The sequence below is a fragment of the Cervus canadensis genome, chromosome 22 (genome assembly GCF_019320065.1).
Source record: "Cervus canadensis isolate Bull #8, Minnesota chromosome 22, ASM1932006v1, whole genome shotgun sequence".
NCBI lineage: Eukaryota > Metazoa > Chordata > Mammalia > Artiodactyla > Cervidae > Cervus > Cervus canadensis.
Window position 1 is genome coordinate 30,154,508 of NC_057407.1, and position 18,313 is coordinate 30,172,820.

Below are 18,313 nucleotides of genomic sequence, written 5' to 3' on the forward strand. Positions count from 1 at the left end.
GGGTAATGTATCTAAGATAAAGAAAATTTATCTTGACCCCAAAACGTATACATAAATGTTTATAGCAGTTCTACTCATCACTACCTAGAACCGGAAATGGCCAAATATTCTTCAATGGGTGAATAAACAAAACCGGGTTCCATCCATACCATGGAATTATGCTCAGCAATAAAAAGAAACGGAATGTGGATACAGGTGACAACTTGTATGAATCTCAAAGATATTATGCTGAGTAAAAGAAGCCAGTCACAAAATGTGAAACTCTGTATGAATTCATTTATGAAATCCTCCAGGAAAGACAAAACTTTGGGGATAGATAATAGATCTGTGGGCTTCCCTGGTAGCTCAGTGGTAAAGAATCCATTTGCCAATGTAGGAGACACAGGTTTGATCCCTGGGTCACAAGATCCCCTGGAGAAGGAAATGGCAACCCACTCTGGTATTCTTACCTGGGAAATCCCATGGACAGAGGAACCTGGTGGGCTACACGGGGTCACAAAGAGTAGGACATGACTTAGCAACTAAACAACAAGAACAATAGATCTGTGGTTGCCAGAGATTGGGGTTGGTGGGGGAGAGTTGCAGGTGGGCGGGTACATTCTGATGGGTGGTTGTGGTAACATGAATCCACACAAGTGTTAAAATTCATCAAAATGAGTATATATGCAAAAGGTCAGTTTTACTGTGTATTCATTCAAAAAGTAAAAGTTTAAGAAATTCTAAAAAAAGAGTTAAAATGTTTTCAATGAGCCAACCAAACACAATATGAAGAAACGATTTATTCAGGTACACTATTTTGTAGGTGAAGATGAAAAGGAGGGGGAAAAAATACCTAAAAAGGAAAAGTAAGCTGTGCCTTGAGCAGTGATTCTCAAACTTAAGTCTCTATAAGAAACATTTGGAGAACTGATCAACATTATTTATTCTGGACCTCACCCTGTCCCCACTCTCTGAGAAATACTTAGCGGGACCAGAAAAGGTATGAGTTGTGAACTTACCTCCGCCTGCTTTAAAACGTCAGATGAAGAGCAGACTGGACTTGTTCCAGGAAATCAAAGCAGATGTTTCTGGATTCAGTTAAGTAATTAGGACAAAATTTTCCTTCCGAGAGTTTACATTTGCAATGCTTAGGCTTGTAAATTGAGACACATAAATAAACCCTCCTCCTACCAGCATAACTAAAGTTTTTTTCTCTTCCTGGATTGAAGCTGTTCACATGAGATTCTTTGAGTTTTCCTACACAGTCACCAGAGAGTATGAGCCTTAAAAAACAAACCTGCCATGAAACAACTTGCTGCAAGTTTTTGGTGAAGATTTTTGTTTGCTTGTCTTTGGCAAGAAGAGGAGATATAAATAAAATGCATTAAAGCAACCAAACTGGGCATTTTGGATTCTGGGAAATAATATCAAAGACACAATTAAAAAGGTCCTTCTATCTTTCCTTCAGCTACAGTTTGATGTTAGCTTTAAAAAGTTGTTTTGGAAGCAACTTTAAATGGTCCTATCTAACTTTTCGTAAGATTTTTGAAAAGAGAGGGAAAAAATGTGGGAAAAAACCCCCCAAAAAACACTCCTAGCTTGCTTATCCATAGTACCACTATCTCTAGAACATGTGTCTGGGGATGATGCAAATTAAGGTGCTATCTGTATCTTCAACGCTTTACAAGGACAGAATGTGAACAGGAGCTGGGTGTCCTGATCCCAGTGGCGTCAGTTTCAAGAGGGATTCGCAGATGCGGGACCCGACGGCTCCACACACCAGAATAGCAGCAGTTTTTTTCCAGCCTATGTACCCAAGCCCAAGCCAAGAATTCTGAACCACAAGGCAGAGGTTAACCTTTCATGGTGGAGGGCACATTTCTCCTACCCAAGGCGGTGACTTGGGGATTTCAAATGACCAGAGTTGCCTCAGCCCCATGCTTTGTTTAAGATGGGTCCCTTTTTGTGTGGGAAGAAAAGATCCTCTGTTTTCATCCTTTCAGCAGGGCCAGTGGGTTTGGCTCAGCAAGGGAGTCAGATGCAGACAGGAAGGAAGGAATTGTAGGCCTGTCCTCTCCTGGCCTTGTCAACCTAGAGAACAGGTCCAGGCCAGCAGGAGTGTTATTAAAAGTGATGCTCAAAAAAAAAAAAAAAAGTGATGCTCAGAAGAACAAAAAAGAAACAGACACTTTGGAAGGCAAAGTTTGGTCAGTTTTTACAAAACTTACTGTGCGATATGACAGTTGGATTCCTTGGAATTTACCCAGCAAGTTGAAAACATGTCCATAAAAAACATGCACATGAATGTTTATAGTAGCTTTATTGACAACTGCCAAAGTGCCCTTCAATCGGTGAATGGATAAATAAACTATGGCACATCCATTCAATATAACATTATTCAGTGATAAAAGGGAATGAGCTATCAAGCATTGAGAAGACACAGAGGAACCTTAAATGCTTACTGCTAAGGAAAGAAGCCAATCTGAAAAGGCTACATAGTCTATGATTCCAACTATATGACATTCTGGTAAAAGCAAAACTAGTGAAGTGAAAGTCGCTCAGTCGTGTTGGACTCTTTGTGACCCTATGGACTGCACAGTCCATGGAATTCTCCAGGCCAGAATACTGGAGTAGGAAGCCTTTCCCTTCTCCAGTGGATCTTTCCAACCCAGGCATCGAACCTCAGGTCTCCCCCATTGCAGGCAGATTCTTTACCAGCTGAGCCACAAGAGAAGCCTAAAGGCAAAACTATGAAGATAGTAAAAAGATGCGTGATTGCCAGGGGTTCAGGGAGTCAGGGGGAGGTGAGGGAGGGAATAGCCGGTGGAATACCAAGGATTTTTAGGGCAGTGAAACTATTCTGTATGCTTCTATAATGCTGGATACAAGTCATTCCACATTTCTTCAAACGCTTAAAAACATATCACACCAAGAGAAAACTGTAATGGAATCTATGGACTTTTTTTGGATAGGTTTTGATTGGTTTATCAATAAATTACTGATTTGTTAATATCAGCAATTCATCAATATCAGCCCATCATTGTAACAAATGTACCACACTAACACACAATATTAATAACAGGGAGGGGGGAGGAATTATGGGAGCAAAAGGGAACTCTCTGTGATTTCTATTCAACTGTTCTGCAAAAACAGTTGAAATTGCTCAAAAATTGCTCAAAAAATCATTTTAGTAATAATAATAATAATTTTTAAAGCACCAATTATATATCAATGGCCTCTAACCCTGGCCAGAACCCTGCACACTCCTTGAATTCTCAGGACCCCACTGCAATATTTTGTTGATTTGGTTTATTTCCCTAATGGTTTGAGTGTTCTGAGCTCCAGAGAACACTGACTGCTGGAGGTGTTCATTCCTACATGTTACCTGACTTTGTCAGCATCAAAACCACCCAAAGTAATATACAAACTGCCTATGGCCAGAATCTTTCCCGCTTCCCTCACAGGTTTACCCACAATGCCAGAGCCACAATGTCTCTGGGCAACAACTTTCTCATCCATAACACCAGGGTGATGACAGAATCCATCTTTATAGTTGTTCTCAAGCAATCCCTATCCACCAAGTCCCTACTCTGTGCCTGGCACTGTCCTAGGCACTGGAGATGCCGTCATAAAGAATAGAGATAAAAATCCCGGCTCACATAGGCTTCCTCTCCTGAATGGATTTAGGGAGACAATTCATTGAAGTACTAAGCATAGTGTTGGCCCTTAGTAGGTGCTCAATAAATACCAGTAATTACAGCAGTGAAAAACACTATATCCATCAGGACAAGAGCTGAAATTCAGGCTTGGAGTTTGCAAATGCCTTCAATGCCACTCACAGGCGGGTAGGCTGCAGAGCTGCGGCGCTCCAGCAGATGGCAGCAGCGGCAGACACATTCCCACAGTGGCCCAGGTGCGTGGCTGAGGGGAGTAGGGATGGGCTGAAGGATGCAGAGGCTCAGATTCTTATCCTCTGGATCACAGTGGAAAGCCTGTTCTTTCTGAGAAGTGTCTCAGAAAACAGAGCTCCTTATCTTATCGCAGCATCTCTTGCTTTGTCTTTTCAAAAGCAGTCACTTAACCCCCTGAGGCAGGGAGACAAACCTTCTGGCCCTGCAAGACAAACCTGAGGTTTCAGCTGCTGAATTGTAGTGCTGGAAGAGACAAGAGAATTCATGGCTCCCAAGTTTGCACAATCCAAGGCAGCCCAGGCCGGGTGGTAGGACACCTTCCACAGCTCTTCCTGACGCCCAGAGATCAGTGGCACACTCACCCCAACTCTGGGACAAGCCAGCTATCCTGACCCTGAGGTGACACCACCTACTTTTCAAAGCTCAGTGCTGCCTGTTAGGGAAATTAAATAAATAGCCTCGTTTAGGATTCAGAGACAAAGCAGAGCAGGCCACTGACCTTGCTTCTAACCTGCCTGGACACTGCCCTGACTGGGAGTGACTGTGAGTGACCGTCTGCTGTGAGTGCAAGACTTGCAGCACCTTAGATGAGACGGTGCTTAGAACGCACTGGTCACAGCAAACACCCTCTTCCAACAACACAAGAGAAGACACTACAGATGGACATCACCAGATGGTCAACACCGAAATCAGACTGATTATATTCTTTGCAGCCAAAGATGGAGAAGCTCTATACAGTCAGCAAAAACAAGACTGGGAGCTGACTGTGGCTCAGATCATGAACTCCTTATTGCCAAATTCAGACTTAAATTGCAGAAAGTAGGGAAAACCACTAAACTATTAAGGTATGACCTAAATCAAATGCCTTATGATTATACAGTGGAATTGACAAATAGATTCAAGGGAGTAGATCTGATAGAGTGCCTGAAGAACTATGGACAGAGGTACGTAACATGGTAACAGGAGGCAGTGATCAAAACCACCCCCAAGGAAAAGAAATGCAAAAAGCAAAATGGTTGTCTGAGGAGGCCTTACAAATAGCTGAGAAAAAGAAGAGAACTGAAAGGCAAAGGAGAAAAGGAAAGATAAATCCATCTGAATGCAGACTTCCAAAGAAGACCAAGGAGAGATAAGAAAGCCTTCCTCAGTGATCAATGCAAAGAAATAGAGGAAAACAATAGAATGGGAAAGATTAGAGATATCTTCAAGGAAATTAGAGATAGCAAGGGAACATTTCATGCAAAGATGGGCACAATAAAGGACAGAAATGGTATGGACTTAACAGAAACAGAAGATATTAAGAAGAAGTGGCAAGAATACACAGAAGAACTATAAAAAAAGATCTTCATGACCCAGATAACCATGATGGCTCACCTACAGCCAGACATCCTGGAATGTGAAGTCAAGTGGGACTTAGGAAGTAATGCTATGAACAAAGCTAGTGGAGGGGATGGAATTCCAGTTGAGCTATTTCAAATCCTAAAAGATGATGCTGTGAAAGTGCTGCACTCAATAGGTCAGCAAATTTGGAAAACTCAGCAGTGGTCACAGGACTGGAAAAGGTCAGTCTTCATTCCAGTCCCAAAGAAAGGCAATGCCAAAGAACGCTTAAACTATCGCACAATTGCATTCATCTCATACACTCGCAAAGTAATGCTCAAAATTTTCCAAGCAAGGCTTCAACAGTATGTGAACCATGAAATCCCAGATGTTCAAGCTGGATTTAGAAAATGCAGAGGATCCAGAAATCAAATTGCCAACATCTGTTGGATCATCGAAAAAGCAAGAGAATTCCAGAAAAACATCTACTTCCGCTCTTTTGACTACGCCAGAGCCTTTGACTGTGTGAATCACAACAAACTGTGGAAAATTCTTAAAGAGATGGGAATACCAGATCACCTGATCTGCCTCCTGAGAAATTGTATGGAGGTCAAGAAGCAACTGTTAGACCTAGACATGAAACAACAGACTAGTTCTAAATCAGAAAGGAGTATGCCAAGGCTATATATTGTCACCTGCTTATTTAACTTATACACAGAATACATCATGCAAAATGCCAGGCTGGAGCACAGGCTGGAATCAAGATTGCCGGGAGAAATATCAAAAACCTCAGATTTGCAGATGACACGGCAGAAAGCGAAGAAGAACTAAAGAGCCTCTTGATGAAAGTGAAAGAGGAGAGTGAAGAACTTGGCTTAAAACTCAACATTCAGAGAACTAAGATCATGGCATCCAGTCCCATCACTTCATGGCAAATAGAAGGGATGGAAACAGTAGCACACTTTATTTTTTTGGGCTCCAATGTCACTGCAGATGGTGACTGCAGCCATGAAATTAAAAGATGCTTGCTCCTTGAAAGAAAAGCTATGACCAGCAAAACACTCTCTGACATAAATCACAGCAAGATCCTCTATGACCCACCTCCCAGAATATTGGAAATAAAAGCAAAACTAAACAAATGGGACCTAATGAAACTTAAAAGCTTTTGCACTACAAAGGAAACTATAAGTAAGGTGAAAAGACAGCCCTCAGATTGGGAGAAAATAATAGCAAATGAAGAAACAGACAAAGGATTAATCTAAAAAATATACAAGCAACTCCTGCAGCTCAATTCCAGAAAAATAAATGACCCAATCAAAAAATGGCCAAAGAACTAAACAGACATTTCTCCAAAGAAGACATACAGATGGCTAACAAACACATGAAAAGATGCTCAACATCACTCATTATTAGAGAAATGCAAATCAAAACCACAATGAGGCACCATTACACGCCAGTCAGGATGGCTGCTATCCAAAAGTCTACAAGCAATAAATGCTGGAGAGGGTGTGGAGAAAAGGGAACCCTCTTACACTGTTGGTGGGAATGCAAACTAGTACAGCCACTATGGAAAACAGTGTGGAGATTTCTTAAAAAACTGGAAATAGAACTGCCATATGACCCAGCAATCCCACTTCTGGGCATACACACTGAGGAAACCAGATCTGAAAGAGACACGTGCACCCCAATGTTCATCGCAGCACTGTTTATAATAGCCAGGACATGGAAGCAACCTAGATGCCCATCAGCAGATGAATGGATAAGGAAGCTGTGGTACATATACACCATGGAATATTACTCAGCCGTTAAAAAGAATTCATTTGAACCAGTCCTAATGAGATGGATGAAACTGGAGCCCCTTATACAGAGTGAAGTAAGCCAGAAAGATAAAGAACATTACAGCATACTAACACATATATATGGAATTTAGAAAGATGGTAACGATAACCCTATATGCAAAACGGAAAAAGAGACACAGAAATACAGAACAGACTTTTGAACTCTGTGGGAGAATGTGAGGGTGGGATATTTCAAAAGAACAGCATGTATACTATTTATGGTGAAACAGATCCCCAGCCCAGGTGGGATGCATGAGAAAATGCTCGGGCCTGGTGCACTGGGAAGACCAGAGGAATCGGGTGGAGAGGGAGGTGGGAGGGGGGATCGGGATGGGGAATACGTGTAAATCTATGGCTGATTCATATCAATGTATGACAAAAAAATAAATAAATAAAAATTAAAAAAAAAAAAAAGAATTCTTCGGTGGCGAAAAAAAAAAAAAAAAAGCAGAGACATTACTTTCCAAGGTCCATCTAGTCAAAGCTATGGTTTTTCCAGTAGTCATGTATGGATGTGAGAGTTGGACTATAAAGAAAGCTGAGTGCTGAAGAATTGATGCTTTTGAACTGTGGTGTTGGAAAAGACTCTTGAGAGTCCCTTGGACTACAAGGAGATCAAACCCGTAAATCCTAAAGGAAATCAGTCCTGAATACTCATTGGAAGGACTGATGCTGAAATGCCAACACTTTGGTCACCTGATGTGAAGAACTGACTCATTTGAAAAGACCTTGATGCTGGGAAAGATTAAAGGCAGGAGGAGAAGGGGACGATAGAGGATGAGATGGTTGGATGGCATCACTGACTCGATGGACGTGAGTTTGAGTAAGCTCTGGGTGTTGGTGATGGACCAGGAAGCCTGGTGTGCTGCAGTCCATGGGGTCACGAAGAGTTGGACACGACTGAGTGACTGAACTGAACTGAGATAAAATGGAGGAGGAATCTTGATATTGTTGAACCCCTGGAGGGGGCTTGGCCAACCAAGTCCCAGGTTTAGCAACATTCCAAGTTTTACAAGACAAAACACATACCATTAACATGAAATCAGACTTGCGAATTGGCCACAGATTGATGACGATATCAGTTTGCCTTACCAGGGATTACAAGAGGGAATCCCTAAACTGTAATCTTTAAAGTCTCACCCGTGGTACAGACACGCTGCCTGGGACCCTTTCCCAATTAGGACTCCAGATGTGCTGTGACATGGGACTTTCCATCTCTGTTTAAGTCTGGATGTTGGTCAAAACCAAATTTGTTGTTGTGTTCTCTGCTCTTTCTATCTCTCTTTTCTTTTAGTGTTAGTATATTGAAAGTAAACTAGATAATTCTCTGATAAATATTTGTATTATTTATTTGTATATAACGAGTGGCTTATTTTGTTAACAAATCCTTTGAATCTGAGTTGAAAGTGAAAACTTTTGGCAAAACACTGCCCCAAGAACTCATCTGCCACCTGGATTGTGCCTCCAGGTCTTGACCCCTGAAGGTTCACATCAGCAATTTCCACTTAAATTTCAAGTCCACCCCAGAACTGGGTGAGGAGGATGAGGGACTCTCCCAGGGCTGCCCCAGGGAGCTGGGCACAGCCCAGAGCTGAACAGAGCTCCTACCTGCTGGCTCTGGCTGTCTACCTACACCCACAGACATGGTGTGTGTGTGTGTGTGTGTGTGTGTGTGTGTGTGTGTGTGTGTGTGTGCATGTAGAAGAGCAAAATGGCCAAAATGCAGAGTGCAGCCCAGGACTACTGTGACTGGCATTACTCCTCCTTTATGGATAAATAACACCCCCACCAAGAGCAGAGAACATCGATGGGTATTTATTACATGCCCGGCCCTGGGCTCAGCACTGTCTGTGGATTAACTCAATCTTCACAGCCACCTGCCCAGACAATTACCCTTATCACCCCATTTCACACGTGGGGAAACTGAGGGCTCTGAGCAAGTTCCTCTGCGTCGCTGAGCTGTCAGGGGCAGAATTTCAACCATTCCTTTGCTTTGAGAAGGAAGGTGATCAAGGGGGAGCTCATCGTGTCCAAGGGCCACCCCTTGGTGGGGGAGGTTGGAGAGATGGCTCCCCTGAGATGGCAAGGAACCAAGATCATGCCTGCTAGGGTTTAGAGACGGTTCCCCTTCCCACCTGGGCCGGTGCCAACCTTCCATCTGCCTGCATGCTCAGGTGACGACAGAAGGAAGGCGACACAATGACACTGAAAGACACATAGGCCTCGACCAACAGAGCTGTGGGGACCAGGCTCAGAGACTGGCCCTGGCCTTCCGGGAGGCATCGACCCCAGAGAGCCAGGGGGACTCTGTTGAGGTGTGTGTGTGTGGTGGGGTCTCTAGGGCAGCTGCACAGCCAGTCAGAACAGGAGTGGACACCTGCTGGCTATTCCCGGCCCCCGAGGGACAGAGTGTGGGCTCAGAGTTGGAAGGACAGGGTGGCCAGAGCACCTGTCCTTCCTGCCCGGCCCTGATTATATTTCTTTGCACATCCCCCCCTCACAGTAACTCACTTTCGTCTCTCCTCCCTCATACTCACACACACACTAAATGTGCAGTGTTGTTCTGGTGTTTCCAGCTTCCCAGAGTGCTCAGAGCTGTCATGCTGTGTCTGGGCTTTCCCTTCGTGGCACTTAACCTCGCCTGAGCCTCAGTTTTCCCACCTGTAAAATGGGAGACAATGATATTCACCTTGAAGAGTATGGCTTTGTGAACTTTAGCGATCACAGCACAGTGCCTGGCGTGGGGTTTGCGCTCAATGAATGGAACTAGTTACGGTCACGCTTCCTTAGGACAGAGCATCATGCCTGGCCCTTCCCATTCCTCCAAAACCACCACCACTACCACCACCAACCACAGAAAACCCTTACTTCTGTACCCTGGGTGGGCTTTTTCAATGACTCAAAAACCAATCAAGAAAATGAATTCACAAAAAAAAAAAAGCTGAAATGGAAAATATTGGTTCAATGTGTTTCCCCTCTCCGGGGTAAGATTTGCATTTTAACAAAATGTTTCAACACCTTCAGTTGAAGGAGTGATGAATGAAGGGGGCTTCAAGCTGAAATCAGGCTGCTGGTGCAAATGTACAGCAAAAGGAAATTGTGGTTCTGATTCTAAGCAAACTGAGAAAGAGAATATGACACATTGTGATCTGGAATCACTCACTCCTCTCCTGAGCCTTTTATACACACACCAAATATCTAGAGACACCTGAAGTCAGAGCTGTGGTTTCTTCCTCGATACTTTTATCTCCCTAAGGTGTAAAATGGCATAGCAATAATAAGTGCTATATCTTAGGGCTATTATTGTGAAGATTAAGTGAATTAATATACATAAAACCCTTCAAATGTGCCCAACATCTAGGAAGTGCTACACTGTATTAATTAAAGGTTGGCTTTAATGCTCAGCTCCTGCAACTGTGCTATACTACTGAATGGTATTCCTTCTACTCAAACTTGCATCTGAAGGTACGAACACCACATTTCCTAAAATCTTGAAGGCCTCTCAAAGGTCATTCCCATTTGCTTTCAGGGAGAACCATCCCTAATCTATAGCCTGCAGTTAATATAAAGCTGCTTGATATATTAAGAAGGACACAGGGACAGAAGATGATTCACTGCTTGGACAAAGTCAGACTTTTCTGAGGCAGGAAACACTTACCAGAGCCCCTTAAGGAACAAATGGCATCATGGATGTGAAAGATTTTAAGTGGAAAGCTATTATTACTAACCTACTAAGTGGAGTCCTGGGAAGTGGGGTCATGAATTCTGTGGCCATTGAACTAATTTTCTCCCTCCTTCCTGCTCCAGCCCCCAGACTCAGCATCTCACCCACATCTCTCTGCTCAGGCTGCTCTAACAGAACACTATAGATTGTATGGCTTAAGCAATGGAAATCTGTGTCTCATACTTCTTGAGGCTGCGAAGTCCCAGATCAAGGTTGTAGCAAGAGATGCTGAATTCTGAGGCTTCTTCTCTTAACTTGTACACAGCCACCATCTTGCCATGTGCTCACGTGACCTCCTCTTTATGCATACACAGAGCAAATGAGCTTTCTGATGTCTTTTCTCAGAAAGGCACTAAACCCCTCATGAGAGTCCCACCCTCATGACATCATCTATTCCTAATGATTTCCCAAAATCTCACCCTCAAATACCATCACATTGGGGGTTAGGATTTCAAGGTACTGATTTTGTGGGAATCCAAACATTGAATCCATAACACCACGCATCAGCAAATGCTGGTGGGGTGACTGGGCTGATGGCTTGAATGCTACCTAAACCTGGCTCATGGGGATGTTTTGGCTCAAGCATCAGAGCAGGGAAGGGCTGTCACTATTGTTGAAAAAGAAGACCACCAGTCTTGTTTTCTTTTCTTTTTTTCACTTTTCTTCTTCTTTTTTGTTTCTTTTGTTTGTTTGTTTCTTAAGCCTTGTTTTCTTGTACCTGACCATGGTATAGAGCAGTATGGCACCAAAATTCTCCACATGGGAGCAAGGTATCTCGTAGCAAACCATGTCTCTGCTGCATTTGGTAGAATTACCTAACATCTCTGCACCCTAATTTTTTCATCTTTAAATGCAGATAATAAAATTAGACATCTCACAGGGCATTGGAAGCATCAGGTGGGATGACGCTTATACTTGTTTAACAGAGTACTCACCATGGCACATGGTGAGAAAATGGCAGTTTTGAATCTAGAACCTTTTTGAAAGGAGGAGGAACATTAGACTTTTTGCTATAGAACTGAGGTTCAGAAGAGTTTAATTTGCATTTCAGTTCAGTTCAGTCGCTCAGTCGTGTCTGACTCTTTGTGACCCCATGAACTGCAGCACGCCAGGCCTCCCTGTCCATCACCAACTCCCGGAGTCCACCCAAACCCATGTCCATTGAGTTGGTGATGCCATCCAACCATCTCATCCTCTGTCGTCCCCTTCTCCTCCTGCCCCCAATCCCTCCCAGCATCAGGGTTTTTTCAAATGAGTCAGCTTTTCGCATCAGGTGGCCAAAGTATTGGAGTTTTCAGCTTCAAAATCAGTCCTTCCAATGAACACCCAGGACTGATCTCCTTTAGGATGGACTGGTTGGATCTCCTTGCAGTCCACAGGACTCGCAAGAGCCTTCTCCAACACCACAGTTCAAAAGCATCAATTCTTCTTCAGCACTCAGCTTTCTTTATAGTCCAACTCTCACATCCATACATGACCACTGGAAAAACCATAGCTTTTGACTAGACGGACCTTTGTTGGCAAAGTAATGTCTCTGCTTTTTAATATGCTGTCTAGGTTGGTCATAACTTTCCTTCCAAGAAGTAAGTGTCTTTTAATTTCATGGCTGCAATCATTTAGATCTGTGTTTATGGGCAAGACACTTAGCTTCTTGGTCTCCCTACTTATAAAATAACTAAACCAGAATTTCCTAATGTGTGTCCACTAAGTATTCATCCTTTTAGATGACCGATGAAAAGGGTGCAGTAGCCATGAAGTTTTGAGCAAAGCTTCATTCTCTTTGCCTCTGAGAGTCCTAACAGAGCTGTACTGAAGCTGGCTTCGCAGCTGATGGTTAAATACTCAGGAATTCTGTGAATCAGTGACATGATGTTGATAACTGCACACCAGCCAGAGCAGGAACATTTATACTCCAGAAATTGACAAATGTTCAAAATCAGAGCTATATTTTTTCTCAGAGAGCTAGTTACTAAAGTTATCAGCACATGTTGGTCCTAATACATATAAACTTATTAAAGTCTCCAAACAGTTCAGCAATCAACTCATTTAATTGGGCACTTCCCAAACATTTTAGACCCAGGATCACCTCACTGACAGTGTTCAGAGAACATTTCAGAAACAGCACTGGATGATTCTACGGCCCTTTTATTCTACCGTTTTCCCATTAGAAGATACAGCCACTGAGTTCCCAAGTTGGGAGGGACTCCTGGTTGTCTGAAGTTTGAATTCAGTGCTCTCTTTACCATACTTATTGACCAAGCAGTATCCTTTCACAATTCCATGACATTTCCAGACTTGTCCCTTTGTAAATGAAGGCTTTCTTGCGTTCTTCACGTTGATGGAATGTATTACCTGCCACAGGTCTTTACACAGGATGGTCCTGCTGTTTAAACGCTCTCCTCCTTCCAGTTAATGTCTCTTCATTCTTGAGATCTCACTTTAGACATTGGTTCTGGTGGATGGTGCTGAGCCTTCAGCCATGTGAGATTCTGCTGATCTCTTTGACACTTTCATAGAACCCTGCTCCTTGTCTTCAGAATACGTATTGTGTGGTAGCTGAAACAGGTCCAAAAGGTCTCTGAAGCTCTTCCTATCAAATCAATTTCCTTACCTTTTGAATTTGGGCTGGCCTTGTAACACGCTCTGACCCACAGAACCCGAAGGCCTTAGTCCCCTGGAATGCAGCCCTGAGGCCTTGATGCTAGTCAGCTTAGCACAGACAGAGAAGGACTGCAGGAATGCTGGTCTCTAATATGAAAAATCAGATTATGAAGGGATAAACAGCCTTGGAAGTCAGATTATCCTTGTGAGAGATTTCCCAGATTCTGTCCAAAAGCATCTGATGTTCCCCTTCGGTTCAAAAGCATCTGATCCTAGAGGGTACAGATTTGAGTTTTTTTCTAATGCCAGCTCTTTGTTATGGACAGGGTAAAGGAATGTTTCAAGACTTTAGCACAAACAGTGAGATATACTATGTGTTGCCTTAAGCTACATGCTAAGGAAGATTTTTGCCAAAATGAAGAATCTATAACCAGGGGCACTCAGCTTCCTTTAAATTATAAAGGCCTGATTCCAGAAGCATTGACAATCCTTAGTGGAAGAGTCTTTGATAAATAATAAAGATAATGTAAGAAAAGTATTTTCGTTGGTAAAATTAAGGGTATTAAATTAACATATTAGATACAAAAAGTGGGTTCTCATTAAGTAAATCAGTGGTATTCAAGATATATGGCCAGGCCAGATCCTGGAGAGACAGTCTGCCCTTCTGTGAATAAAGTCTAGTGAGCCTTGTAGTGTGTACACTTAGGTTGTACCAGGGGCTTGGTCTCCTGTTGCTGCCTCTAGATCAGCATCACACCTTCTTCATGTGAATCTTATATGAAAGGTGAGGTTTAAAGGGCGGAGATTAATGACATCCAACTGCAAAAAAATTTTGTATAAACCCTTTCACGTCTCCTTTGTATCAAAGGTTTAAGTAATATGTCTAATGTGTGTGGCACTACTTGGTTGGAATCTTGGTTAAATTATACTTTGTCCTTCAAATGCACGAGGTGATTGATCCCTCTCATTGCCCAGGATTTTTGCTCTGAAGCTCTTTTCAGATCATGGTAGAGGGAGGGAAAACCGAAGAAGAGAATGTCAGTTTCACCAAGCAGATTGGAATATAGGGTTGATAATATAACCAGAACTTACAGAGCAGAGTTGTGGAGAGATGGAAGTAATACAAGGAGCTTCAGAAATCTGCACGAGGATCTCCTAGAATCTTTGGGTGAACACCAAGTGGCATGTATGCAGGATAAGCAACCGTAAGAATAGGCAAAGAATAAATACTGTGTAATTATGAGTTGAACTGAGATTCTAGAACGTGAACAGAACTGAGAGAAAGTTTTTAAGAGTAACTGGAGAGACCACTGAAAATTCTGGGGACTCGGTTAACACAAAAGAAAGACCATGCATAGGGGAAGAGCTGCTACCATTCAGACTTGAGACTATACTAAACCTTCCCTAAGAAATAGTAAAAACAAGATTGAAAGGATCAAGCTAATCCATAAGGAAGTTAACTGCCTTCCAGACAAAATGCAACATTATTTAAAGGAAAACAACAAAACACAGATATTCAACAGTGTATCATTCACAATGCCCATGACACATGAAGAAACAAGAAAATGTGAAGTAAGAAAGATCAGTCAATAATTGAAACAGACTAGAAAAGACAGAGGTGATAGAATCAGGAGACAAGGCTTTAAAAAAATACATGATTATAAATCAGGGACATTAAAAGAAAATAAAAACATTATGATGGAATAGATAGTTTCAATACAGAAATGGAAATAATAGGAACGAACTACACTGATATCTAAAACTGAAAAACTCAGCATTCAACATGAAACAGAAGATGAGACACTATGGAAGAAAACATCAGGGAATTTGAAGAAACTAATAAAACTGAAGCATACAGAGAAAGAAGCTGAAAAAAGTAACTGAACAGAGTTTTAATGACCTGTAGGATAATACCAAGCCTAAAATTTATTTCTTAGTTCCTGAAGGAGAAGATAGTGATAGACAGGCAGGAAAAATATTTTAAGAAATATAAGCCAAAATCTTTACAAATTAGATGAGAGATAGAAACTCATAGATTCAAGAAGCCCAGCAAATCTCAGATGAGATAAACAAAAAGAAACACACACGAATGCACATTATGAGAAATCTGATGTAAAATAATGATGAAAATAAAATTTTAGAAATATTCAAGTAAACAAAACAAGTTAAATACAGAAAAATGATCATATAAATTGTGGCTGACTTCTCAAAAAAACCCTTCAAAACCAAAAAACCACAGATGTGAGCCATAATGCAGTAGAATAGCATCTTTAAAGTACTGAAAGAAAGAAAAAGCTATCCCTCTAGAATTTGATGTCCAGTGAAAATATTCTTCAAAAATAGAGAAACAAACTCATTATCAGACTAACCAAACAAAATTCATCACCAGCAGAACTTCATAAGAAATATTAACATAAGTCCTTTAAGAGAAGAAAAATGATAACAAATGAAAATCTAAATCTACACAAAGAAATGAAGAACCTTTTAAATGATATCATTAAATAAAGCTCCTGCCTTCATTTGTAACTCCTTTAAAACCTAATCGACCATTTGAAGAAAAAATAACAAAATGTTATGGACAGTATAACATATGCGTAAGTAAAATGCACGACAACAGTACAAGGGGTAGGAGGGGAAATGGATGTATAATGCTCTAAGGCTTTTACACTGTATGAGACATGGTATAATGTTATTTGACGGTAAACCGGGATAAGTCAGCTATGCACATTTTAAACCTTGGAGCTACCACTGAACCAAACTATTTGTTGAATGAATGGAAAATTTATTCTAGGCATTAAAAACCTATCTTTTATGGGACTGTGGACTGAATTAGATGTGACATTGGTCTTCTCCTAAACATTTTGCTTCAGTGGGATAAGACAGTGGGAAATTTTTCACAAGGGCAGAGGAAGGAGGAACGGGGACCGGAACAGGGTGAATTTTCTGCTTCACTGTGCCTAATACAACGCTCCAATTGTGAGAATGTCAAATGAGATTCAACAAGACAGTACTGTAAATTCCAAGGGAAATAAAATATTCCAGGAAAGTCTTACAGCCAAGACCTGAGCTGGCCTCCTGTGGTGACATTCCATTAAGAAATAGTCCAACTTACATCTTATGAGAGGATTAGCACTGACAAAGTATCTTGCTTGTTAACGTCAATACTCAAAAGAAAATTAAAATTTTTTAGACTATGGCTTGTCCTTTACTTTCAGCAGCTGTTTGAAAGTTTGAACACCTCATATTTTTCTCTTTTGACTTATGTCTTGATATTTATTTTGCATGTTTTCTAAGTGCTGTCCGGGAGGGTTAGGAGAATTACATTTTGGGTACTAGATACGGATACTGCTGGGCCAGTGGAAACCAAGCTTTCTTGACTATAGAAAACATAAAGTCTGTTATGAGAAGTTTCTATTCATGGTGTAACCCCCAAAGGGTATAAAATCAATGAACTGATGGAGTTCCACAGATCATTATCTACTCCTCTTTTTCATTGGAAGATAGAGTAGCCGGGTCAGAGAAAGGACTAGAAATGGGGGTGGATCCCTAGTAGAATGGCTTTGAAAGGTTTGGAGCTGAGTGACATTCTCCCTCTCCCTTCTTTCTTGGAGTTTCTCCACCCTTTAGTCTTGTGAATAGAACTTCGTGGTGGGCTGTTTGGAATCAGTATACAGTGTGTGTAATTACAATAATCAATTTTTGGGCATGTAGCTCTTTTCTTCCAAAAAAACACAAAAAACAAAAACCAAGTGCAATGTTGAAAGAAAAAGATGACTCTCAGAACCTTGGTTAGCATTTAAATCAGAATTCCCTAATTTGGAGTTTGAGTTCAACCTTGGCTTTCAGGATATTGGTGAGTTGCCTGAAATGGTAGGGAAAACAAGAAGAAGGTCCTTAGAATTATGTGTGCTTGTTCTCAGAGAGAAGGGAGAATAAGGTCCAAAGAAAGAGTAAAATCCATTGTCATCAAAGAGGCTTTTCTCCTTTAATAATAAAGAAGCAACAAAAAATATTTAATAGTTGAATTGGATCATTCAATCACTGAAGCTAAGAGTGAGAAGGAAAATGAAAATATTGAATGTATATGTTTTCCGTCTCCCAATCTATGGGGTAAATACAATGCACCTCATTCACAGTAATGATTCCAGCTTGGAGAATGTATGTGCTTTCCTGAAAGCAAACAGTTTTAAAGGTTTAAAAGAGGATTTGAAGCAAAATATTTCAGTCACTAAAGCCTTATTTTTTAATTTCCCTTTCCTGCTATTGTAGATGAACAGTCTGTGCTCCAGTATAAACCAATCCTTCCATAGACACACTGGGTTACAGCTCCTCAACCCCATTCGAGAACATTCCTCCAGCAGCCCTCCCCTCCCCTTCCTGCACCAGAGGAGGGTGACCTGTGGCATCTAGACCAAATCCAGCTGACTTCTGTTTATCCACAGACAAATAAGAATGGTTTCTACATTTTCTATATCAGTGGGGAACAAGCTTAAAAAAAAAAGATATTTGTGATATACAAAAATAAGAAATTCAAATTTAAGTGCCCCAAACCCTTGGCTGTCACAGCAAGTCAAACTGCTCTGCAAGTTTCTCAGTGTTTACTCTCAGTTTCTTTCATACCCCGAGGCCCTGCTTCCCGCACTACACGGGGAGCTCTGCTTTGGAGCACCCTGCCTAGTCTGCGCACCTCGCCAGGGAGTGAGGAGGCTGCAGGGCAAGGGAGTGCCCGCCCACCTGGAAGGGAGGACCCTGGAGATCATGTGCTGGGTAGCTTGGACTCCGGGGTCGCCACTGGATGACTCCAAGCTCACGTCCAGGGCCTTTGTGAAGCTCTCCCCCAGCTCCACCCCGGCCCCCAGGTGAGCCTCTAGGCCACAAAGGGCAGTTGTTTGCGCTGAGCCTTGGGTAGGAAGAGAAGCAGAGAGAGCTGTGGGCCTGGG